General features: G+C 32.1%; 1 protein-coding gene and 1 long non-coding RNA gene across 2 annotated transcripts in view; both read left to right on the top strand.

Moving 5' to 3' along the window:
- Positions 1–26,583, top strand: part of LOC134697715 (protocadherin Fat 1-like) — a 133,322-nt gene that overhangs the window by 23,654 nt on the left and 83,085 nt on the right. The window lies entirely within an intron of this gene.
- Positions 16,052–23,466, top strand: LOC134696600 (uncharacterized). Its single transcript, XR_010102975.1, has 5 exons — positions 16,052–16,438; positions 17,996–18,116; positions 19,054–19,252; positions 20,855–21,030; positions 23,358–23,466. It is a non-coding gene; the product is annotated as an uncharacterized LOC134696600 (long non-coding RNA).

The following is a 26,583-nucleotide window of genomic DNA, read 5'->3' as shown; positions in this document are numbered from 1 at the left end:
ATTGAATCCACATCAGCGATCTTCAATAGAATCGCTGAAAAGTAGAATTTTATGATTGAGTACGAATTCTATCTGTAAAGTTTAATAGATTGGTAGATATCTTGATTTTAAAATCAGAACATTAGGATGAAAGAAAAACATTATATAAAATAATGGTCCCAAATATATTTTTGATGCGTAGGTGTGTTTTGACAGAACATTATGTTTTTACATAGGCAGCTTAGACTATGTGACTGTTTACATTTTTTTGCCTGGATGATTACAATGAGATTTTCAAACTTTAGGAACCTTTCCATTCATAATAATGTCAAGTGTATTACTAAAAAAACAACCAAAAAAAACCTTAAAATTGATGGTTTGAATTAATGCTTAAAGCTCTTGCTTCGCTCTGGAAGTTATAATCAGAGGCGGATTTAGGGGGGGGGCCCGGGCCCCCCCTTTTTGGAAAAAAATTTGGTTGCTTATATAGAGAATCACTGAAGCGTGACTGGAGTGGGCCCCCTCTTAGGTCAGTCAGTGGGCCCCCACTTATGAAAAATCCTGGATCCGCCACTGATAATGATATGGTTTTTCCATGAGCTGCGCTTGACATTCTGTGTTGAATTTTAGTCTAGTTATTTAAATCATTAAAGCCTATTGATTGGCTATCACTTGTTGCACTTTTAAATTCTTGATTTTGAAATTTCAGGTATCAAACTGTATACCTTTCTCAATTTGTTTTATCTTTTTAAAATTACTGAAGTTACCATAATGAAAAAAGGTGTATTCTTATACACATGCCAGAATAAAAATTTGTATCTGCTTTTCATCAAGTATCTTTTTAATCAGATGTCATTGGGTAATGATACATATAGGGTTAGTGAACTATGCTGATGTCAGCATATTAGATAAATGTCCACCCTACAACTTTGTAAGCCATTGATTTTTAAATTTTGTTTCATGACAACATGGTATTATTGATATAATTATTAGATACAAAGTTCAAAATAATTTAAGCAATACAATAATTTCATTGAGTATTCCTGACTTAAGTACCAATTATAACATTCAATACTGGATATCAAACCAATTTCCGTGTCAACTATTCTGTTTAGGACAGTAAATTGACCCAAACATGGAAGAACACCAAAGTACGCTTTATATTTATCTGCGGAATTGTCAGTTAATCCGACAGTCCATGTGTGATTCCATTGAATTAACACGACATTAACTTGTCAATACACCATTCAACGGTAGTGACTTAGGAGTCCTTATATTATTCAAGAGTTACTTAACATTACGAAATAAATCAAATTTACATATCAACTTTGATAGTCCAGCATTGTTAAAGATTTATCTCTATAAATTTTGGCAATAAATAAGATATAGGACTGTCATAATGGTTGTTGTAGAACATGCACACCTGCAGAAGTTTAAATGGATTTGTTCAGAGGCAGTTACTACTGATCCATATTTGTACAAACAAATACATTTCTGACCTTTATCAATTAACATTAGCATGGCATCTTACAGAATTAAGTATGATCATTGCTCAAGCAAACAACTCCTATCAAAACACCTGCAAACTGCATTATTAAAGTATATAAGTAAAGTTTTTTTCTTTAAATGTTTATAGTTGAAACTTAAGGGTGGTCTTATTTTACTATGACATGTACAAAACAGGATAGGAACTAGAGTTTATATATGTGATCTTCAATCCTTTGTTGCATTAAACCAACCACTTTGTAACTAATAATACTACAATTAAAGGAATAAGCTGAATGCTAAGGAAAAATACATTGCTAAAAGTAAACAAGACATTTTAATATTTAGAATTGCGGTATTGACTTTGAATCATCTTCCTTTTTACAAAAATTTCCCCATCTGGATAACTTCTTCATGTTTAGTTTTGCTTGCATTTATTACAGCTTAAAATTTGTCCTTATTAAATATTATGCTTTAAGTTCTCACAAAATATACAGTCCTCATTAATGATACATGACCATTTCACAGTTTTCTTTTGAAAGTAACTCATCTCATTGAAACTTATGAAGAAAATAATGAGTCAAAACCCCCTAAAAAGTGTCCTGAATGATTGTTACTGTGTGTGGCCCTTTGCTAGTCAAATAACTTAATGAATGGTATTCTGACACTTCTGAAATCTGTCAGACTTGTACAGAATAACAAACAAAAATGCATATTGCACTTTTCATAGATGCATTTTGATAATATTAAAAACACAATAGAAATTTCAAGTTGTGATAGGCTCAAAACAGAAAAGAACATTGGGACAAAACAGAACAGAATATTGTGGAATAAGTGAAGCTAAAACATTAGGAAGACCAATTAAAAATGTATTGAAATTTTAATAGACATAATTCCTCAGTGTTGATGTATCATTGCTAAAACTTTTACCATACAGTAACTATATTTTCTACTTTCATACATAAGTCTGTTGCATAGTTAGTTCTTGCATTGAGACATTAACCCATGGAAATGTGTGTTCTGTGAAGTTCGGTCAATTACATGCACCTCTGGTTGTCTAGTTTGAAGCTCCAGATTTAATTTCAAAAGAAAATTGCCTATGATTTCATCAAGATATCACTAATTTGGTTTATGTACCATATAATTAACTGTTATATGAAACTGTCAAGCTGTTTGGGGATATTTTTAGCTTTATATTTCAAATATCAAACTACAATCTTGTCATAAACTTAGATTTTTAAGAAAGGCAATAATTGTCCTCTTTTGTACAGCACAGTACATAAATTACTTTAAATTTCTAAAATGACTTAATTGACATATCTGATATAGAATAGCTCAGATAAGACTACTTTTTTATAAGGACAAGTGATCTCTATTTTAAAAAAGGTTAAGCCTTCTTGGGGGTCCAACCTCTGCAGGAATATGTTTAGCCTGGGAAGGTTATTTTATCAAAAAGTCATTGTTATTATGAGTTAATAATTTTGTTAAGTAAATGTCAAAATATATGAATAATGACTGGCTGAGGGGTATGCTATACAAAATAGATTTGTTCTTATGGCTTTAACACTTAACACTATCCCAACTCAGGCTGTAAATTTGATCTCTGGAGTTGGAACATCTAAAAATAGGAAAGGCAACAAAAGAGGTTGTAATAGATCACAATTTATTCAAGGATACTGTTTCTCACTCACATTTCCCAGATTAGTTCCTATGTAGCTCTTTTCCCAAAATAGTTAAGATAGTTTCTTAACACACTGCCCAAATTAGCTGTCACCTCACTCATAACAGTATTACAAATTAACTTCCCAATATAAGTTCCTCTTATTTACTCTCCCAAAAAGGCCCAAGAATGTTACTGTATGATAAACTTAACCCAAAAATAGGTTGAACTTAACCCCTCAGAATAATTCCTATTTCAAAAATGTAACTAAACCAGTGCTACTTCCTTCTTCGCAAGTTTCCACATAATGCAATAAAACTCTTCCCCATGACTCTTTCCTTTATCCATACCTAACATAGGGAGCTTAGACATCATCTTGATTTCATAGTAATTTCATTGTTCATTGTTGCAAGTTTTAATTGGCCCTTGCCCACACCCTTAGACTGTGGTTCTTGTTCATTCATTGATGTGTAAAACTTGTCATTGAGAACTTAGACAGATTGAGATGACTAATTTATTTAATTAAATGTTGCAAGATGTTAGGAAAAGTGTTAAAGACACTCGATATGGAAAAAAAGTCTGAAGATTATATGTTGATTTTGAATGTTATCCAGTAAAATTTACGAGAGCTTGCTGACAGAGCTGTAATCTTGTTACACACAATGGATTGTCAAGTTCATTTGAGGGAAAACAAATTTACATTTAACATCAGAAGTGTTTTATAAAAGACATGATTCATTAAGATGATTTCATTTGGTAAGCAAAGTTTAAGGGAATAGTTAGTCATTATTTAAGATCCCTGTTAGAATTTATCATATCAATCATTGTATTTGACAAGTGGATTCTAGTCATTCAATAAAATCAAGAACATTTATTTTTAGGCCTTTCTTTTTATTTTTATACTTCATTTATATATGCCCCATTTATGGGCATTATGTTTTCTGGTCTGTGCGTTCATCTGTGTGTTCCGCTTCAGGTTAAAGTTTTTGATTGAGGTTAGTTTTTAATGAAGTGGAAGTCCAATCAACTTGAAACTTAGTACACATGTTCCCTATGATATAATCTTTCTAATTTTAATGCCAAATTAGAGATTTCCCCCTATTTTCATGGTCCACTTAACATAGAAAATGATAGTGCGGATGGGGCATCCATGTACTGGGGACACATACTTGTTGAGGTTTGATTTACATGTTAAATTGCCGAAATTTAATTATGAATGCCCCTTCAGCTTGTCTTATGATTTGTGGCAATACTTCGCCAAAAAATAGTTGTTAGATAGTTCATCAAATCCCTAAATGCTTTGAAGTGTAATTATAAATACCAAGAAGTACCACAACATTGAGTGCATTAGCTGTGTGTATTCTTGGTTATAACTTATGTTTATTGAAATAATGTACATAAAGGTCTTTAACAGCTCTCATTTTGACAATAATTTTACCTCAATTGAATTATTTTCTTTTAATCTGCCATATGAAATTCAACAAATGGAAGTTTTTAACGACCTTGACTGGCTATACAGCCCTTGCACGGTCGGCTTATATGAAATTCAATGTTGTGACTGTCCATATAACAAAACTATGGTCAAAGCCGTTTTCCTAAGTCCTTGATCTGTCCTTGCCGAAAAAATCCTACTCAATAACCATTGAGTACACCACCCTTGATTAACCGGCTTTTTCAAAGCATATTACATATTTGTTTTTTGATAAGTATAAAGATATTCTTTAAGTAAATTGAAATGTAAAGTTTGCATAGCCTGGTGTTAGAATAACCTGCAGGCTTTGAAAACAAATTAAGCAGACTGAGCCTGGATCAATAGGACAAAAGGATGGAAACAGAAAATTTCACAAGTTGGGGACAATGTACAGTGACTGCACAATAAAGCTAATCTTATTTGTTTATTCAATGGATTAAGTCGGATTTTAACACCAAGGTTGCTTAGAGAGATCAATGCCTGGGTCAATTTCTATATCAGTTGACCATTTCAGGTACAATGAGGACAATAATAGCACAGATTGACGAAATAATTAATTTGGAGACATAAACATGATATTACACTTTAGAAAATCTGGGGATAATCATAAATACTTAGTAACATGATGCCAGAGTTATATTTGTTTTCAATTTTTATTCAAGCCCTCTCAGAGAACAGTCCTTTTCAATCAAAAGTCGTCTTTTCTTACATTGAATAAGGCCTGGCACCTGAATGCATAGTACCATTAGAATCAAACTTTCATTTTGTTTGATATAACGCTTGCTCTTTAGCTATTAGAGCTAAGAAAATAATCGTTATTTCAGGCGTCCGTTTGCATAACACCTTGCGCCAAAATTTAATTTGCAAACATGGAAAGTAATAAATTACAGCCAGTTTTCGTCCTAATGTACATGAGTTATTTATGTTCTTAGGACAGGTAGATAGTATAATAATTGGTAAAGACTCCCATAAAACACATCTAACACACATCTAACGCTAATTCCAACTTCACATCTATGTAGTGATAATTTGTTTTGACTTCTGGAATAGTAACTATCATTCATTATCTCACAGTCATAAGGTAGTTACAGATTATTGCTTTATGATTAATGGTGAAGTATCATTTCTTGGTGTGCCATTTTCTTCTGTTTCTCTTTTTCCAACTCTTGGTCCAAAGTATTTTGGGATAAAATGCAAATTTCAGATGTCTGCTGATTGGTCAAAAGTCTTCATTGTTTATAAATCTTTTGTTGTTTTACTTTAACTTTTTGGAACTAGTTGTTTAACTGTGCTTATTATGATCAACAGGAAGTTCAAAGGGAATCATTCAGAATTATGCCCTTTTCAACGTATGACCTTGTCAAGAATCTACACTGTCAATGCATTTATTTTTACATCATATGCAAATAAAAACTCCATGCATAATGTCCATGAAAAACATGTTGGTGTGGATAATGTTCTGGTGTATTGGGGTTTTACATAGTGCTGGTTTTAAGACATCCTTTAATTGGGACAGTCCTATGCTTTACCTGTGCTGTTTTATCATGTTTAGGAATGTTAATTGGTACAGCAAAGGGCCTTCTTTAAATTATGTCTTGTTCTTCCTCATTGTCTCCAGCTGATGATGTAAAATGATGTATAAAAATAATGATATAACACCAATGTACGCAAAACTAAAGACCACAAATACATCATAGTTATTGTTTAACATACAAATACAAGAAAGTTATTATGTATACACTATCATTAATTGTGTAAATAATAAAAAGAAAAAAATCATGACAAATTAGAACTTCTAGAAAATGACAGCAACTTAACACCAGAATATTAGACAGTACATCATATTGACCATTGTATGTTAGTCCTGTACCAACCTTAGCTATCACTGGTCATTTGTTCTGAGTATTATTAATTTTATTTCGCAAATTCATGATTTCACAAAAAATATATTGAGGTAGTACCTTGAGCAAAAGTATTGAAATAAAATCACAGATATATTGTTTCAAATAAAATTAGTTGAAATGATGAATTACTTCTCAAGTTTGGATATTTTTTTATTAAAAAAGATTTTCTTTTAATATAATTTTATCTCAAGTTATAATAAAAAATTTCATATTTTGTTAACGATTGTAATTTAAGATGATGATTTTCTCTTTTTTTAGCCGAAAGCCAAAAGCCAAATGTCCTTTTAAGATTTGTTATATCTTAAAGGACATCATCTCATGTTCTTAAGAAAAATGGTTTTAATTTCTATTTTTGATAATAAAATTAATTGTATCTTTGAAAGAGTTGGTTTGTTGTTGCTATTTTAGCTCACATCCACAGATCGACTAAAAGATATCTTGAATAACTTAGTTTTACAAATTTACCATTGCAATTGTAAGATTGAAGCATTATGTGTATTTAGAGATTTTGGCATATTTTGCAGGACACATGGTTTGTTTCCTGCTTAGAAATGGGTTATGTTCTATGAAATTTATTGCTCAAAACTAATATATCAATAAGAATTGAAATGTTAACATGATTTCCTATATTATTTGAAATATTCATTGTAACGTCACCACAAATATTGTCAGCCATGTGCATAAGTTACACATTTTAAATTATCAACTCAATGTATGCATTAAAACAATAATTTCATTTACAATTTAACTTCCAGACATTTACGATTTTTTTAAAACTTATATGTGAAATATATAAATATTTATATGGTAATTTTGTAATTAAGGAAATTATGGTACCATAAAGTACTCTTTCATTGTTAATTACCTTAATTTGTAAAGAGATCAAAGGAGTTCATTTAAGTAATGTTTAGTAAGAAGTTTTTTTTGTCAAATAAAGAATGTCTTTAAAGATAGACAGTGGTTTCCTTATTGTGTCTCACAACCTCACAATTTGATAATCATGTTGTCAAAGTTTGATAATAACATTGAGGGTTGTGAAAATAAAAGATGGCTGGCATCCTATCCAAAATAGCAAATCATTTTGAAAAGGTTCTTGTCATAAATTAAAAACAAAGAAATGAACACAATGGGAAAAAACTTATAAAAAAAACAAAGAATAAAATATAGTAATGCTAGATCCTCTTTCAAATTGTATAGATAAAAATGATATACACTAAAAATAAAATTGAGAATGGAAATGGGGTATGCGTCAAAGAGACAACAACCCTACCAAATAAAAAAACAACAGCAGAAGGTCACCAACAGGTCTTCAATGTAGCGAGAAATTCCTGCACCTGGAGGCGTCCTTCAGCTGCCCCCTAAACAAATATATACTAAGTTCAGTGATAATGAACGCCATACTAATTTCCAAATTGTACACAAGAAACTAAAATTAAAATAATACAAGACTAACAAAGGCTAGAGGCTCCTGACTAAATTGGGACAGGCGCAAAAATGCAGCAGGGTTAAACATGTTTGTGAGATCTCAACCCTCCCCTATACCTCTAGCCAATGTAGAAAAGTAAACGCACAACAATACGCACATTAAAATTCAGTTCAAGAGAAGTCCGAGTCTGATGTCTATTTTTTTGTTTGTTTATTGTTATTTTCCATTGTATTTTCCATTATCTTTCCTTATATTGACATATTCTTTTTCTGATTGTAAATCTCTCATTCCTTCTCTCATTTGTAATATCTGAGTGAATGTCTAGCTGACAATCCTTTTGTGAAATTTATAAGTTCTGATGAAAAATCTTTATGAAGGTTATAGGTTTGATAATAAACTCAGATATCAAATCATGTGTGTAATGATGAGATATATTCAAATAATTTTGATAAACCAGTGATTTCTTTGCACAATAAAAGTCAGATTGTATGACTGTTTTTGCCAAATAGGTTTTTAATGTGACAAAAACTATTAAGTACAATATACAGATGATATGTAAAAACATCTTTGAAAGCTAATCAACCTATCTGTGCATGTATTTTCTAAATAGTAACATATTTTTTTACCCCTGAACTCTAGTCTATTTTGCACATCTTCAAAGGCTTGATGAATACATTTTAGCAGCAATTGATGATGTTATCACCAACTTATTATATCTACATGATGTAAGAATTAGATCTGGTATCAAATAATGTTCACCGATCAAATAAAATCTTTATAATAACTGCGGAAACAGTATGAATCACACGCCACTGATCTCTTGGAATAGGTTTTCTGAGAGCCTTTTCGGTACCTTTGGTTATAGTTGCCTGGCTTATGTTGTTAATTAAGAGAAGCTTTTTATATCATCCATAATCCAAACACCTGGTTATAAAAAAGCCACACAGATCAGCTGATTTACACCTTGTTTAAAGACAAGTCTTGGCACATTGGTTTGTTTTTATGAATCGTTCAAAGAAAAAAAGCAAAAATTTCAAACTTTGAAAATAAACATCACTTGTTATTTAATGATTACAAGATTGTTTTAAATAAATTTCAAATTTTTTACCACTTTATTGCTATCATTTTCTCTGGGAGATTTATTATTGACACATTATGTGATAGAAAGAAAAAGTAAGACATTTTTTATTGATTCCCAAAATACATTGAAAACGTGGTTACTGATTTCAGCTATTGAAATATAATCAAAATTCAAGGTTCTTATTTTTTTGTAAATTTTCCAAAGTTAAAATTTATCAAGTTAAAGTTTTGGTAAGTTGCCACTTTTTAAAGATCAATTATTACTGTTTTATGTGAGAATTTGTTTGAAGTTTTGATGGGAAAGTTTTTAACAACTTTTCTTAAAAGTAAATTTACTCTCACTCGCAGCAATATGAAATTTTAATGTTTGAATTTTTTTTTTTTAAATTTACTGCATTTTTGAAGTACTTTCAAAATGTTGTTAAATTCAGTGAACACCAACCGAGTCACGTCATTCCACAAAGAAACACTACAAGAAAAATACTTATTGAGCCGTTCAATGATTGATATTTTTATGTAAAAAGATTTTTTTTTATCAAAATTTTCATTCTTACAATCCACATCTATATTCATTAAAGTCCAGTAATTATCGATAATCAACTGTGACCACAAAGTCATCAAAGTCAATAATTGGCTATAAGATTGTGTAAGAACTTGAACTTTAAATAAAAGATGAAATTTAAGTAGAAAGTTGTATGGTTTTATCTAACCAAAAATATTCGTTATCAATATAAAAATAATGATTATTTGTATGGTTGGCAAATGACATAATGAGTCTACTATCAGAACTTGTTAGTAAGCTGAACGTTATTGATAACAATAAACATTAAACATAGAGAGATTTGAGAGGTGTCATTGCCAACATAAATACCTCTGCTGATCAGAAAAAAAGTTATCAGAGGGTTGCCAGTGCTAGCTAGTACAGTACTTTGTATGTGTCTGTGATCATACCATTAGCTGTTAGAAGTTTAAGTCACACTTTCTGTGAGCATGGCACGCTTCTGTGGTCATACTGTTTTGATCTGTGGTCAGCATAGCATTGGAAGGTATTCAAGCTTATCTGTGTATTGAGAGCCAGCATTAACACTCTTAAGTTTAATTTCTGCATTCTTATTGGTTAATCTTTGTACTTGCTGAAATCAGCAGGTGCTTATGATCATTATAGGCATTTGAAATGAGTATTAATTGTTGTATTTGTGAACCTTTTGGTCTTATTGGAAAGGGGCTGTTAAATCAGGATATTGTGTAATGCTGACTTGGCATATTTTTGAACAATTGCAACAATTATCTCAGGGGTCGAAAAGTAAGATGCATGTTGCATCACTCACTGTCTTTGTCTATCAATGGGAGTCCAAGTTAACTCCCTTTTCATGTTTTCGACTAATCTTATGTATTGTTTAATTTGTTTTCCTCAACAATCATATATACTATGATATATCATGTCGTCTGTATATTTAAACCATTTCTTCTTCACGATGTATAAACACCAAAATATAAAACAACAAGGTACTAGTATGTATATAAAGAATAACTCTTTTCTGGTATACTGTGGATTCATTATAATTCGTTGGATACCAATTTTCGTGGGTGTAAGTGTACCACGAATTTAAAAGTTCAAAGAATATTATATTTTCAATAGGCTTTGTATACACAGATTGGGAAAACCACAAAATCAAATATCCACGAATATGCAAGTTATCAGCAATCCACGAACATTAATACCCACGAAAATAAATGAATCCACAGTATAGGATGTTTGCTGTCTCTTTGAGTATATTGACCCACATCTTGTTTTATGGATAAATAAAACCCTGAGTATAACAGATCAGTCTAGACATCATGAGATGATCCCAAGCCTCTTGTGACAAGTCTTCACACAACCTACAATCTAGATCAATACACTGCTATTGTGACAGGGTGACCAGAAGGTTGACCAGACATTAGTCAGTAATTGGAGAAAAATGACCTGATGACTTTTGTCTCCTTGACCAGTTCAGTTTACCTGTTTTCACCTGTAGAATTGATTAGCTGCCAATACACATCAGATGATAGATCTAACACCTTTATCTGGCTACAATGATTTTACAGGTTATTGATATTTTATAACTATTGGAATCTTTTATGTTAAATTGTCTGAGCTATGCTAAAAAAGTAACAGTGAACCAGTTGAGTGAAACAAAAGGTGAACTCATGCTGTAGGAAACTAGAATGGTCATAGACGTACATGCTGCTTAATGTTTATTTTGTACTTTTACATATGAAAATTTAATTTCATTCATAGGAAACACCACATATTTAGAAGAGTTATACATATAAGATATATTTGTAACAATTAGGCATTAAACTAAGCTAAAGGTCCTACATCTTATAATTGGAATACACTCTGTGTCCATATTCATGTGTGTATCTGTGAGTTCCTCTTAGAAATTTTCATTGTATTGTGCTAAAGGTTAAGATAAAATCATAGGTCTATTTGACCACCTTTACATGCTCTTTTTGGACCACAATTTATATCACACTAATGTACTCTAATGTATGATCAAGGAAATTGGTATGTTGAGTTTTCTGTTCAGTCTGAGTTGGTCCATGGAAGTGAAAAAGTCCTCAGAGTGGTCAATATAATACTTCCATGATACACAGGCAAAATTGCAACGCATGTTTACCAGGTGTTCTTGAAAACGTATTGTAAACATGCGTTTCACCATATGTTTACCATGTGTTTTGAGTAACAGGTGGTAAACATGTGTTTGAAACCATGCGTTTCCCATATGTTTGAAAAACATGTGGTAAACATGCGTTTATGAACGCATGTAAAACACATGTTTACAAAACACATGAGAAACATACGTTTGACCATATGTTTACCATATGTTTTAAGAAACACCTGGTAAACATGGGTTTGAAAACATGTGGTTTACATATGTTTGTAAAAACACCTGGTAAACGCATGTTTTGAGTAACACCTGGTAAACATATGTTTAAAAACAGGTTGTTAACGTATGTTTTGAGTAATACCCTATAAACATATTGATGTTTAAAAACATATGTTTTCAGATTTTATATGATTACTTAAATTAAGGGGGAAAGCATTAAACTTCAAAAGAGAGGGTATGATTATTTTTTTCTGACTCAGAAGGGTTTTTTTTGCACACAGTGTGTACAAATTTAATTAGTTTTTCGACGCTATCAATCAAATTAGTTTGTCAAAATTAAACACTATTAGGTATGTGGGAAATCCACATTCAGAATAATATTTTTGTCATCTGCTTGACTGACCAGAATATATTTTTTTTCATCAAATTGGGGGTCAGATTTTTTTTTTAAACACCCCCCCCCCTTTTTTAAGTTAAATGGTCTCCCCTTAGTAAATGTAAGTGTCAGATTGTCTGAGGTAATTTCTGTCTTGTTCAATGAGGCTCTTTAGAATTAGTGGAAAGAAGCATTTTATCATGTTAAAATCATGACAAACAATAGTCACTAAATTATGTTCCTCTAATCTGCCAAAGCATGCTACTAGAACAGTTGTAACTCTTGAGAATAAACGTCCTTCTCAATTTCTCTTTTCTATACAACTCGGCCAACTCAAACACTGTCACTATAAAAAAAAATATGACAACTAATTTTATCAAACTACTACCACATAAAAGAAAAAAGAAATGTCAGGCGCAGATTTAGGCGGGGGCGTGGCGCGCGTGCTCCCCCTCCCTAAAATTTGCAACGCATGGGTTGACTTCAACATATTTAAGTATCAGAAGAGACCATTCCATGTTTTTTAACATTCAAAGTATATAAAACAGTCAGTTTAACAGAATCAACATGATTACTAATCAACTGACCTACGCTTTATTAAAGTTATTATTTCAAACGGGAAGGTGTCACACGCGTAGCTGCATTTGATGACAAATATAATAGGTTTTAGCAGTTAAAGTTAAAGTAAATACAAATGTTATATTGTATTTCCGGTTTTTATAATCAATTTCTTTGATAAATCGTAGTTCCAAAACATCCCTTACTCACTTTCAAAATTTGATCATGACTAGAACACACCCGCGAAATCGCGGGCATTTAGAGCGTAGTTTAAAGTATGTATGTAAAGTGTTGTTGGAAGAATTTTGTAAAATATTAAAGGACTGGAAAAAAGTCATAGGTTATTGGAGGGGGATATCACGAAATCCCGGGTTTTAAAACATGACTTCCAAAATCCTGGGCTTAAAAAAACAAAATCCCGAGGTCCCGAAATCAAAAAAAGGAATTCCTGGATCCCGAAAGGGTCAATCCCGAAATCCCGAGTTTAAAAACACACGATCCCTGAGTCCCGATAAAGGTCATATCCCTCCTCTTATTGGGGACAGGAAAATGCTTTTTTTATATCCTTCTTCCTTTATTTCCAATATTCCCATTTTTTGTTTTTTTATCAATTTCAATATAAACATACATTTAGTTTGTTATGAACATTCAAGTAAGAAGCCTGTAATTCAGTGGTTGTTGATTGTTTATGTGTTACATATTTGTTTTTCGTTCATTTTTTTGTACATAAATAAGGCCGCTAGGTTTGAATTGTTTTACATTGTCAGTTCGGGGCCTTTTAAAGCCGAGTATGCAGTTTGGGCTTTGTTCGTTGTTGAAGGTCGTACGGCAACCTATAGTTGTTAATATCTGTGTCATATTGGTCTCTTGTGGAGAGTTGTCTTTTTTTTTGTAATCAATGAATTTTGTAAAGATTTAATGACTGGAGAATTTCAGAAAAGGTAGTTCACATGAATATTTTTAGCGCTTATCTGTATATATGAACATTCATTATTATATAAATATAGTGTATTTACTTTCAATTCTAAGTTTACTAATCGATCCATAGTGGTCATTGATATAGTATACAGACCCTCTCTATTTAATAAACTCTGTGACTGCCGTGGATAGTAATCTTGAAAATGATATAAGATAGAATTCTGAAAATACACTTTATTCTTTGTATATGTATGTTTAGAGTATACAGAAAAACGCAAACCGGAAGTCTAATCTGACTTAAAATTTCGCCCAAAGACGGGACAATATCCGGATGCCTTTGTTCTTGTTTTTCTCCAAAAATAACTCTATCTGAATAATCATATGAATGGATGACAAATGGCAATATGCACTGTACCTATAGGACACAGAACCGTGTTGATTAATTTATTGTGGAAAGAAGAGAAGCGACACCCAAAATGAGGTCTTCTCGTTTAATAGTATAGATGCGATCAAGAAAACAGTCGGCAGGTGAGATTCTTTCATAATATCCGTAATGAAAGATAGTGTTTCAAGCGGAAGCTTAGTTTAATATGAGGCAGGCATAACCTGTGAATGGGGACGAAGTTTGTATGTATATTTTTTTTTACTTCAAACATGTTAATAAAGGATACGGACGTTCCCGATTTTGGTTCTGTTGTTAGGGATTTACCTGTGACGTTCTTTAAGTTATGACGTCATATTCAATGTAAACAAAAGAAACCCTTCCATCAGGTAACGGTTTTTTTTCAAATCAAACAATTATCATATTAAAATTTTATTGAGTTCCAATCTTATATTTTACTAGACTGATCAAGATAAATTTTTTTTCAGTCTCATGCAAACAAGACAGAATTCTGCGCAAATGCGGGAAAACCGGAACAGGAACTAGATCTGAAAAAAAAAGTTAACGATTTTGAGTTCATTAGTACAATGAAAAATTCGGGAAATTTTCCCAATTTTTTTTTTTTTTTTTTTTATTGATTTTTCTACCGTAATTGGGGACTTCGTCCCCATAATATGAGGCAGGCATAACCTGTGAATGGGGACGAAGTCTGTGTGTATTATTTTCTTAATTCAATCATGTTGATAAAAGAAACCGAAATACCGTACGTAACGTTCCCGATTTTGGTTCTGTTGTTAGGGAATTAGCTGTGACGTTCTTTAAGTTATGACGTCATATTCGATGTAAACAAAAGAAACGCTTTCATCAGGTAACGTAACGGTTTTTTTTTCATATCAAACAATTATTAAAATTGAATTTGTATTGAGATCCAATCTGATGTTTTACTAGACTGATAAATATAAAAAAAAATCAAAGTCTCATGCAAACAAGACAGATTTCTGCGCAAATGCGGGAAAACCGGAACAGGAACTAGATCTGAAAAAAAACGTTAACGATTTTGAGTTCATTAGTACAATGAAAAATTCGGGAAATTTTCCCAGATTTTTTTTTTTTTTTTTTTTCATTGATTTTTCTACCGTAATTGGGGACTTCGTCCCCATATTAATTTGTATGTCTGTGTCTATATTTGTTTCTCACTTGCAAACCTAAAAATTTAGTCGAATTCTGTACCGTATTACATGCTTGGCATCCCAAGAAAATAAAGATATCTGCGTAAATGCATCTCATTCTGATTTTAGTTGTTTTTTGCGAACACAGTAAAGTCTGGCACAACCTGCGAAAATCAAAAGAGTAAAAAAAAAACAGATATTATGGAAGGACAATTAAAAAATAAAAAATCGCTGGTAAAAGTAGAAATTTTCGTTTGCAAAATATATTGGTCAGGTGAGCAATTGTGAACTGTCTCGTCTCACTTTGCGTCCGTCTATCTGTAGATTGTTGTCAGGTGTGGATTATGGCCGTTTCATTTTGAAACTTTAATTTCTTGCTCATCTTACTGCACAATAGTTCGAAATATCTACATTTCACCCCTTTGGAAGAATATTTTAATAATTTTACCTAAAAAAATCTCCAATTTTTTTTTATAAAACTTTGCCCCCCCCCTTACTGAAAATCCTGGATCCGCCCCTGAATGTAACAAACTAATTGAATAAAAATAAATACAAGGTTATGGATGAGGGTCCTTCATATCTTTAATTTTCAGACCATTAACATTATCTCTGTTTCTTCATTTATAATGTGTCCTTTACTTTCAATAATTTTCAATATTCAGTGTAATTATAATTTAGAAGTAGAACCCCATGATTCTCAAATGTTCTTTGTTCTATTTTTTGCATTTTTACTCTCCTCTTTCCTTTCTTTATTTTTTCTCATTATTCTGCACTTTAATTTGTCCATCATTCTTTATTCTTTCCTCCCGAAACGGTTTCCAGACCCTCACTTTAGCAAATGTACGCGAGTACGCAAACCCGGAATTCTCACCGTTACCATTTTGTATACTATGACGCAATACTATGGACGCTCACGAGCTGCGGATGGAGGTTTCAATTTTTTTAAACTAACTGCAAGAATGGACAGAGTCAAAGATATATGGTATAAACAACTCTGGTTGTTCAAACTGATGGCCAAACCGATTAACAAATAAATGTAAATAGATAACTTGTAGATTCACTGGAAAAAAACAGGGAACGATTGAAATGAAAGTCAAAGCAACGGAAAGTGTTTTTGTTTTGATTGGTGACTTGCCACTTGGAAAGCACAAAGAAAGGTAAAAATAAATTTATCATTCACATTTTTTAAAATGGATTTTTAAAGCAGAAAGATGTAAGCATTAAATTCTCTCTGTGTCGACCATGTACCGCCACACCGTGCACATCGTCCATAGTCCATACTCTAAATAATTTAAGGAATTATAGTTATCCCGTACCATTGTAAACTCGTACCAACGTCAACTCGTACCACTTTACAAAAACTCGTACCAATGCAAACTCGTACCACTGCTAACTCGTACCAACTTATTTAAATGGTGTTTAATGATGTATGTAATTTACTTTAACTCAATACCTCTCAAGTCTGTAAAATCAGAGACTGGTAAAATGTATATAATTTGAAAGTACAATGACCAATTTGCAGCTAATGTTCCCTGTCTATTGGATAGAAAATACTGTGGCAGATTTGCTTTGTTGTCTCCTTTGACTTTTTAAAACTTTTACTGATTATTATTGAATTTAATTTTTAATGATCTTTTAATCATTCCAAATTAATTTTTCATGAATACATGTAAATTCTAGCACTTAATCAAAATGATTAAGAAATTGAAATTTTTACTTTTTATAAATAACAAGTTACAATGAAATGTAACCGTTTCCTGTTCCCGAATTTTCCCGCCAAAAAGCACATGGCTTTCAACAAGCATTCAATTTGTGATCATGGATTACAGCATCTTAAGGTACAGTTAAAGCAATGTTTTTTCTTTCTTCTGGATTATAACTACTTTGAAATATCAGCTTAAAAAATAAAGCTTTTTAGAAAAACATTCGTATTTTTGTCTATAAAATCCAGTATAAAATTCAAGTAATTCAACATTAATTTTATTAAGTTTACAAAAAAAATAACATAAAATATTCGTAATTTTTAATGTATTTTTGATGGTACGAGTTTGCAGTGGTACGACATTCCAGTGGTACGAGTTAACTTTTTTGGTACGAGCTAACATGGTACGAGTTTCTGTTGGTACGAGTTAACTTGCTTCCAATTTAAGACATCTTCCATACTTCATGTACTTCAACTTTCAGTTCCATTGAGCATGATGAGTTTATATCATAAAACATAATAATACAACACTATCCGACATATGAATGGTATGTTTGTATCTTGGAAAAAAAAGGGGGGGGGGGTTCTTCCTATATTACTTTTATATTACAAATATGCCAAAAATTAGGTTGCTGTTTCATGCCCTACTGGTTAGAAAAGATTACCGGTCCCTTATTTATGACCTTCTTGTGAGAACAGGGTATTTTGTAAACAAAGTATTTGTGTTTTAGGGGGGTTGGAGGGGTCCTGATTGCAAAATCTGGGGCATAAAAACATGAAATCCAGAGGGGTGGGTCTTTTCGTCACCCAAAACACCACCAAACACCCTGAAAACCATTGACCACCTTTTGTCAATCATACATGCACAGAGTTTGGGATACACAGTCACTTTTTGATTTTATATGATTTTAGTATGTAAAAACTTGATCATTCCAAGTAAATAAGTAATAGGTCAACAGTTTTGTGTGCAGTGAATGCCAAGTTTCACATAACCTTTATCTCATTTTCACAGCTGGTTGAATTGGTCAACAGTGGCAGATCCAGAAATTTTAATAAAAGTGGGGGGTTGCACTGACTGTCAAACTGGGGCCTCTCCAGTCATGCGTGATGATGCTTCAATAATTCCTTTAAAGGTAATTTAAATTAAAAAAAAAGATGTGTCTTACACTGTTACGGACCACTCTAAAGTGGGTATTCTTTTCTGAAATGTTTTCTAATTTTAATACCCATATACTACATGTATCTGCTTGTTTGAAACATGAATTAAAACTCACTCATGATTTTATATAAGACATACCAATCAATATCCAGTACCAAAAGAAATATCACTAAATGCATGAAGCCAGACACAAAATAAATACAAGTCACTTTATAAAAGGGGGATGCTGTTATTATACTATTTTTTTTCATGTCATTTTCATTGTGAAAAGGCAGATAATTAATCATGTGGTTGTAATTCTATAGAAATTAAAAAAATTGGGCATTAGATGGTTTGATAGACATTTAATGTGTAGATATCTCCCATTTCCATTCTCAATTGTATTATCTACATAGGTGTATTAAAGTCAGAACTGACACGAATACAGCACAAAATTGTGATACATACATGTATATACTTGCTGTTCGGTGTGAGCCAAGGCTCTATGTTAAAGGCCGTACCTTGACCTATAATTTACATTTATGAATTGTTATTTTGATGGAGAGTTGTCTCATTGGCACTCATACCACATCTTCATATACATGTACACATGTAACTTAAAATTTCAAATTCCTTAATCATGTTAATATATGTAAATGTATTATGTTTATTGCGCAAAGATTGACATTAATTGACAAAATCAGAGATGCAATATAACCAGTTCATTCATTAAAATGTCGTATTGATCATATTGATTTGAAATGATGCAGAAGAACATTAAAATTATTGATGAAATGCTTTTTATAAAGTCATATTTTTTAGGGCAAATCTGTTAGTCTTATTTTGAAATGTCAAAGTGAGGCAATTTTGCCAGTTACATGTATCATAACTTCCTTTTATCATGTTTATGCATTTAAACATTTTTCTTTTAGCATTTTTAAAGAAAGTACAAGCACTTAAAGAAGTAGTGGAAAATAATCAACAAAACAGAAGTCATTAGAGGCGTTGATTTCTATATTTATACATGTATCTAGACTAGTAGTGGATTTGAAAAGTGCTGTATTGATTCATGTGCAAATAAGGAGCAGCAGCCTACATGGCCAATGAAACATTGCAAATGTATGATTAGAGGTATGTCATGAAAGAACATTATATAATTATAATTGGTTGATTATTTTGTTTAAGTTGTTAAAATATTTTTTTGTTTTCAGACTTAGGGACGACATCAAAAGTTCAATGTACAATGTAGGATAAAAAACTTACTTCACATAGTTTTTTCACTGACTCCCACACACCCCTCTTAACTTAATTTGGGAAAAAATGATTTACCAATAGGGACATATATGTAAATATCGATTTTAGATATACAAAACTTGCAGAATTTTAAACCCCCCACCCCCAAACTATTTGATTTAATTTTTTTATCCTACATCAATCTTTTGATGTCGTCCCGTACAAAAGTCTTCTCCTCTGAAACTACAGAACCAATTCAAACCAAACTTCATCTGATTGATTCCTAGGGTATCTAGAATAAAGTTTGTGTTTTAATTCCCATTTCATAAAAAAACATGGCCGCCATGGCTAAAAATAGAACATAGGGGTAAAATGCAGTTTTTGGCTTTTAACTCAAAAACCAAAGCATTTAGAGCAAATCTGACATGGGGTAAAATTGTTTATCAGGTCAAGATCTATCTGCCCTGAAATTTTCAGATGAATCGGACAACCCCTTGATGGGTTGCTGCCCCTAAATTGGTAGTTTTAAGGAAATTTTACTGTTTTTGGGTATTATCTTGAATATTATAATTATAGATGGAGATAAACTGTAAACAGCAATAATGTTCAGCAAAGTAAGATTTACAAATAAGTCAACATGACCAAAATGGTCAGTTGACCCCTTTAGGAGTTATTGCCCTTTATAGTCAATTTTTAATCATTTTTCGTTAATTTCCATGATCTTTTACAAAAATCTTCTCCTGAAACTACCGGGCCAAATTAATCCAAACTTAGACACAATCATCTTTAGGGTATCTAGTTTGAAAAATGTGTCCGGTGACCCAGCATCAAACCAAGATTCCCATTTCATCAAAAAACATGGCCGCCATGGCTAAAAATAGAACATGGAGGTTAAATGCAGTTTTTGGTTATAACTCAAAAACCAACACATTTAGAGCAAATCTGACACGGGGGTAAAATTGTTTATCTGGTCAAGATCTATCTGCCCTGAAATTTTAAGATGAATGGGACAACCCGTTGTTGGGTTGCTGCCCCTGGATTGGTAATTTTAAAGAAATTTTGCTGTTTTTGGAAATTATCTTTAATATTATTATGGATAGAGATAAACTGTAAACAGCAAAAATGTTCAGCAAAGTAAGATTTACAAATAAGTCAACAGGACCAAAATGGTCAGTTGACCCCTGAAGTAGTTATTGCCCTTTATAGTCAATTTTTAACCATTTTTCCAATTTAAAATTTTTAAGTTTAAGTTCTTAGACCACATATTTATTCTGTGTCAGAAACCTATGTTATGTCATCTATTTAATCACAATCCAAATTCAGAGCTGTATCAAGCTTAAATGTTGTGTCATACTTGCTCCACATGTTCAGGGTTTGACATCTGCAATCTTATAAAGCTGTGCCCTGCAGAGCATCTTGTTTACTAAACATAGGTACATAAGATAATCCTTAAATCAGTAAATTGTAATAAAATCAATATTTTAATTGTTTTAATTTCAGAGGTCATTTTTCCACAAAAACAAGCTAATATATGTCAATGGGCCTGATAAAGTTGAGTTTTTTTGGACTTTTGGGAACATAAAAAATGGAACATATATAAGTGAAGAAAAGTAAAGAAAATGGGAAAATATTACAGACACAGTACATGGACACCAGCATGAGCAAGTTAAGACAAGGTATTATGTTATATAGAATATATATATATATATGAATGTTTTATCAACTTGTGACCTCAACCAATCAAATTATATCACCACTAAATGAAGTGGGTGGTAAACAGGATTTTCCTTGACCAAATTCACATGTAAACATTAAAAAATAACATAGAAAATATGATAAACAAATTCAAATTACCACCTTAGCAATTCAGCAAAGCTATCGATAAAAAAGTGTCACAATGCCATCATCGCACTTCGGCTTAATCAAAATTTGCGCTACTGTGTTAATCCATTGCACATCAGCCAATATTCGTGGTGCAGAATTAATGCTACATGTGGGATTACAATGTTACTTTTGAATTTCTTTGCCCTCAACAACAAAAAAGTAGTAAAATTTAAAACATAATTATTTTGCAATTTGGATTATTAGGAAGTTTATATTAGTTAGACAAAACACATTAAACATGTACATTTATGCTTTAAAAATGACATGTAAAGTATATCAAACAATTATAACTAGAGAAAGGTGACAGTTGAGGATGCAAACAGAAATTGTAGTTATTTGAGTAGAACAAAAAATCACTGTTTAAATAGGTATTCTGATATATGTGATTTTCAATGGTTTTAACTTTTAAGTTCCCTTTCTGTGGTCTGTCCATCCAGTTTTCCTCACTTTTTTATGCCCCTTTTATATGTATGGGCATTTTGTTTCTCGTTTTGTGCATTGGTTTCTCTGTCTGTCTTTCTTCAGGTTAAAATTTTTGGTCAAAGTAGTTTTTGATGAAGTTGAAGTCCAATGATATGATCTGTCTAAATTTAATGCCAAATAAGAGTTTTGTTCCCAATTTCATGGTCACTGAACAAAGAAAATGATAGTGCAAGTGGGGCATTCATGAACTAGTCTATGGGCACATTCTTGCAGGAATTGTTTCTTCATGCTTGAAGATATTGATATGATATTGTTTTATCATGACAAGTAACAGATCCAGTTTAATTTTTAGCTTACCTGGCCTGAAGGGCTAAGTGAGCTTTTCTCATCACTTGGCGTCCGTTGTTGTCCGTCGTCGTCGTTAACATTTTACATTTTGAACTTCTTCTAGAGAACCACTGAATGGAATGAAACCAAACATGACATGAATGTTTCTTATGAGGTGCTGACCAAGTGTTGTTACTTTGTAGCCGATCCATCATTCAAGATGGCCGCCAGTGGGGGACTTAGTTTAACATAGGACCCTATGGGAAATGCATACAAATGACATCTTTTAGAGAACCACTGAATGGAATGAAACCAAACATAGCATAAATGTTCCTTTCTTAATGAGGTGCTGGCCAAGTGTTGTTACTTTGTAGCAAAATTTTATCTTTTTTTTATATGATTTCAAAAACCCAGGTAGAATCAGGTGAGCGATACAGGCTCTTGAGAGCCTCTATTTTTTTCTGGTGTAATGATTTTGAGCATAATAATGGTCCTTGGTCTTACAAAATTCACTTAAATAATTAGTTTTCAACACTTTGATTTGATATTTGTTATATAGTTTACACATGTTACACCATGACAAGTTATACTGTGGATTCATTTATTTTTGTGGGTACCAATTTTCGTGGATTGAGGAAAACTTACAGGTTTGTGGATATTTAATTTCGTGGTTCTGCTGAAGTCTGCATACAAGCCATAGGAAAAATTGTCATTCGTTGAACTTTTAATTTCGTGGTTCAACTGTTCACACGAAATCCACGAAAATTGGTATCCAACGAATAATAATGAATCCACAGTAGATAAAGTTAGAAATTTGTTCCAATACAATGAAATTTAACTGGTAGGGGACTATATTATAAGTTATATGGTTAGCTACTGACCCCTACAGATCCATAGAGGGTTAGTGAAATCCATAGGGGGTGAGGCCAGAGGCCAAATCCCATATTAATTTTATTCACCCTCTATGGATCTGTAGGGGGTCAGTAGTTAAACGTATAACAAATTTATCGGACACCAGACTTTTGTTCTGCGTTCTGGTGAAAAAATTAACAATGAAATACAACAACATTAATAGATGACGTCACCATTAACATGTCATGAACCTCTTATGAAACTTACTAACCCCAAACTGTTTCATAGGGATCACCACGTGACGGTGTTTAACCAATCACAACGTGATAATTCAGCTGTGGTCCGATAAATTGTAATGCAATACTGACAGAATGCTTGTAAATATACAGATGTTCATGTATCACTGTAAGTAATAATAATATTAACCTTAATTTGATTATTTTGCTTGTTTTAAAATCAAGATATATTGATAGTTAGGTGCTGTTATTATAAAATTTGCATCTTGCATTTATTTCAGAATCAGCCATGGAAAGAAACTGTTAAAAGAAGAAAAAAAAGATGAAGAAATAGACTTTAACTTTTGTTACATATATGTACATTTGATTATACTATTAACAAATTTTTAAAATATATTCTGTTACCAAAGATGAGAATTTATTATCAATCATGCCATTTTAAGAAAACATAGGTATAGGAAGATGTGGTGTGAGTGCCAATAAGACAACTCTCCATCCAAATAACAATTTAAAAAGTAAACCATTATAGGTTAAAGTACGGCCTTCAACACTGATGTATAGAAATGGGTTTAATTTTAAGCTGATGGGATGGTTAAGGGGTTCTCATCTTAATGATATAATTTGAACGCGCTCTTACAAATCCTTAAAAAACTCATGTCAAAGTGCAAACTGTAAAGCTGTAGATTCTTTATTGATTAAAACATCTGCATTCAGACGAAATGCGCATATGATGCAATAGAATTGATACCATGAAAGTTTTATTTCAAAAGAATAATTCACGTCATGACATGTTTTGTTCATATATCCTACATGTTATTAGAACACCTCAGTTAGTCTGAAAGTGCTTGCCTTGAGTGCAGGAGGTTATTAAAGGTTCAAACAGGGACCGAGTCAATGCAAACACTTGACAACTGGTATAAGCTGCTTTGCTAGGCAAAAAGCATTAAGAAGTAAGAGCAGACTGAATCAACACATAGTCAGAATTTTGTGTCCAGGTAGGGAGACATATCTTCCTGCAAACTGTTACTTTGTGAGTTAGGGTGTCAGTCTTATACAAATTAGGGTTGGAGCTCATTTCTGATTATCATGATCTCATAGCCTGAACATGCATCTGACCTGCAACTGGAAGTAAAGCAACCATCATCCAAACATATGTTTACCATACGGTTAATGATCATCTGTTAGCCATATGTTCTCAAACATATGGTTACCATGAACATGCCTTTATCATGTGTTTTCAAACGCATGTTTCACATAAACATCCGTTTACCATGTGTTTTCAAACGCATGTTTTCCATAAACGCATGCGTTTAACGTACGGTGCTCCAAACATGCGTTTCTGCCATGTTTAGAAACGTACAGTAAATTCCTGGTAAACATGCGTTTACATGCGTTGCAATTTTGCCTGTGTAGGTCAGATTGATGTTTCTTTGTTGGAAATTAATTTCTTTTGTAGTACTGTATTCCAGTTACACTTTGGTGAAATGGTTACAGGCAAAAACACATCAGTAGGTCAGATTCAACTTACCGTAGTTTTCAAGATTTATTGCCTATGGTTCAAGTTTACTAATCTTTCAAGTCCATATTGTTCTGTACTGTACTAGTGTATGATGTATGAGTATCTCACATGCAGATGCAGTTTGTTGTATCAATTGATCAAAAGGAATAAAGTAGCTCTAAGTTTGACCTTTTCTTGTTTAAATAATAACTAACATTGCACCTAGAGTTGATTTTATGATTAATTTACATGTACTGAATGATGTATGGTTTGAAGCTACGGTATACTGCAGTATATGACCAGAGTTTTATGTAACTAATGTGATTGTACTAATATTATAGTACATTTGTGTAGATTGACAACGGTTCTACAGTACATGGTTGTTGAGAAACATGCGAACTTTGATGTGACTATGGGTAGACGTGGTTATAAGGAACTTCAAATGTAACACTGTTCTCTTTATGATGTTGTTACTTTATACCTCAATGCTGCTACTACAATACAAATATTCAGATTACAACTTTTGTTTCATTTACAATATGGGTGGTTCTACATTGTCCTGAACATGCATACAGTATTTGCCACTGGACATTAGGAAACCAGCAATCAATCAATCTACTAGGATGGGGGCTCCTGATATATTGCAATTTATTTAAAAAAGGATGGATGAAATAGAGAATTGTTAGGTGTGGGTTTGTAAGATAGCATAACAACAACTGAAGTTGAAAGACACAAAAACCACAAGACATGTTGTCAACATATAAAGTAAAACATATAGGTGTCCCATCATAAGGATTACAGCAAGTTGTAATGTTTAGGGTTTAACATCCTGGTTTGTGAGGTCCATGAGTTACTTTGTTTGTCACTGAATGTTGTGTGGTGATAAAAATTGTACTATATATCAACTTCTTGCTTCTTGATTTTTTATTGGCTATTTAATGAGGGTGGTAAAGGGTTATTTTAATGTAAGAGTTTTGCTTATTTTATGTCACATGCAGCCGTGAAAAAGGTTTGTTATTCAGCGTGTTTCATGAAATCAGCAAAATATCAACGTTCAAGGAATTTTTAATTGTTTGTTCATCGTGAAATGGAAATTTTAATTCGCGTTCTTATTAAACCCCCCCCCCCCCCCCTTTACACCCGTCTTTAATATCAAACATAATTCAACATATTTTCTACGATCATAGTTAGCATGGTATGTGTGGGTTGTCTTATAGTAAGGGGAGAGGAATGCAAGAAGCATTGGTTATATTAATTCAACATCACTCAGTAGCCTTTCCGTCCTTGATGGTTGAATAATTCATCAAAGCTAGTACATGTACTACCAAATATCTAACAGTTATCCTTGACTTAAGTAGAACATTGTCATTTTAAATAAAGGTGTTAGAATAATTGATCTCTCTGTTCTGAACATGTGTTTGTAAGATTGCTACACAAGATGGAAGCACTAGAGATTGTAATAATCAATCATTGTATAGTCTTCAAGTTACAAGTATCTTTAGCAATTCTTTTAGTGCTTCTAATTTCCTCTGTAGTTGGTTCTGAAATTTCTGAAATGATAACTTGAATAACAAATAGTTGTCCAATTTGTTAATAATAATTTCTACTTCAACATAATTAATTTACAATAGGTAATAATGGTCCTGTAATAATGATAATTAAATATACACTTGTAAACATTATGCACAATTTGATACATGTAAAAAAAAAACATGTACACATTCAAATTTTGCAGGTTTACTCGTTTTTGAACATTTTATGTTTGACAGGGGAAGTGGGATTGAATGCATGTTTTTGTAATGCTGTAAGAAAAGCTATATTAAAATTTTCTGAAAGATACTAATTTTCTACATTTAATTATTTGAAAATATTGGAAAATTGTTTCCTGTCACTCTCTGGATTGCAAACAAAAAAATATTAACAAAGTAAACAAAGAAATATTTTTTGAAGAAAGACTTATGAGTTCAGCACTAAAAACTTAAGAGCCAGACTGTGTATGGTTTTCTCTT

This window comes from Mytilus trossulus, chromosome 14, assembly GCF_036588685.1.
Source record: "Mytilus trossulus isolate FHL-02 chromosome 14, PNRI_Mtr1.1.1.hap1, whole genome shotgun sequence".
Classification (NCBI taxonomy): domain Eukaryota; kingdom Metazoa; phylum Mollusca; class Bivalvia; order Mytilida; family Mytilidae; genus Mytilus; species Mytilus trossulus.
Note: the sequence above shows the minus strand (reverse complement) of the source record. Positions and strands in the feature narration are given on the sequence as shown.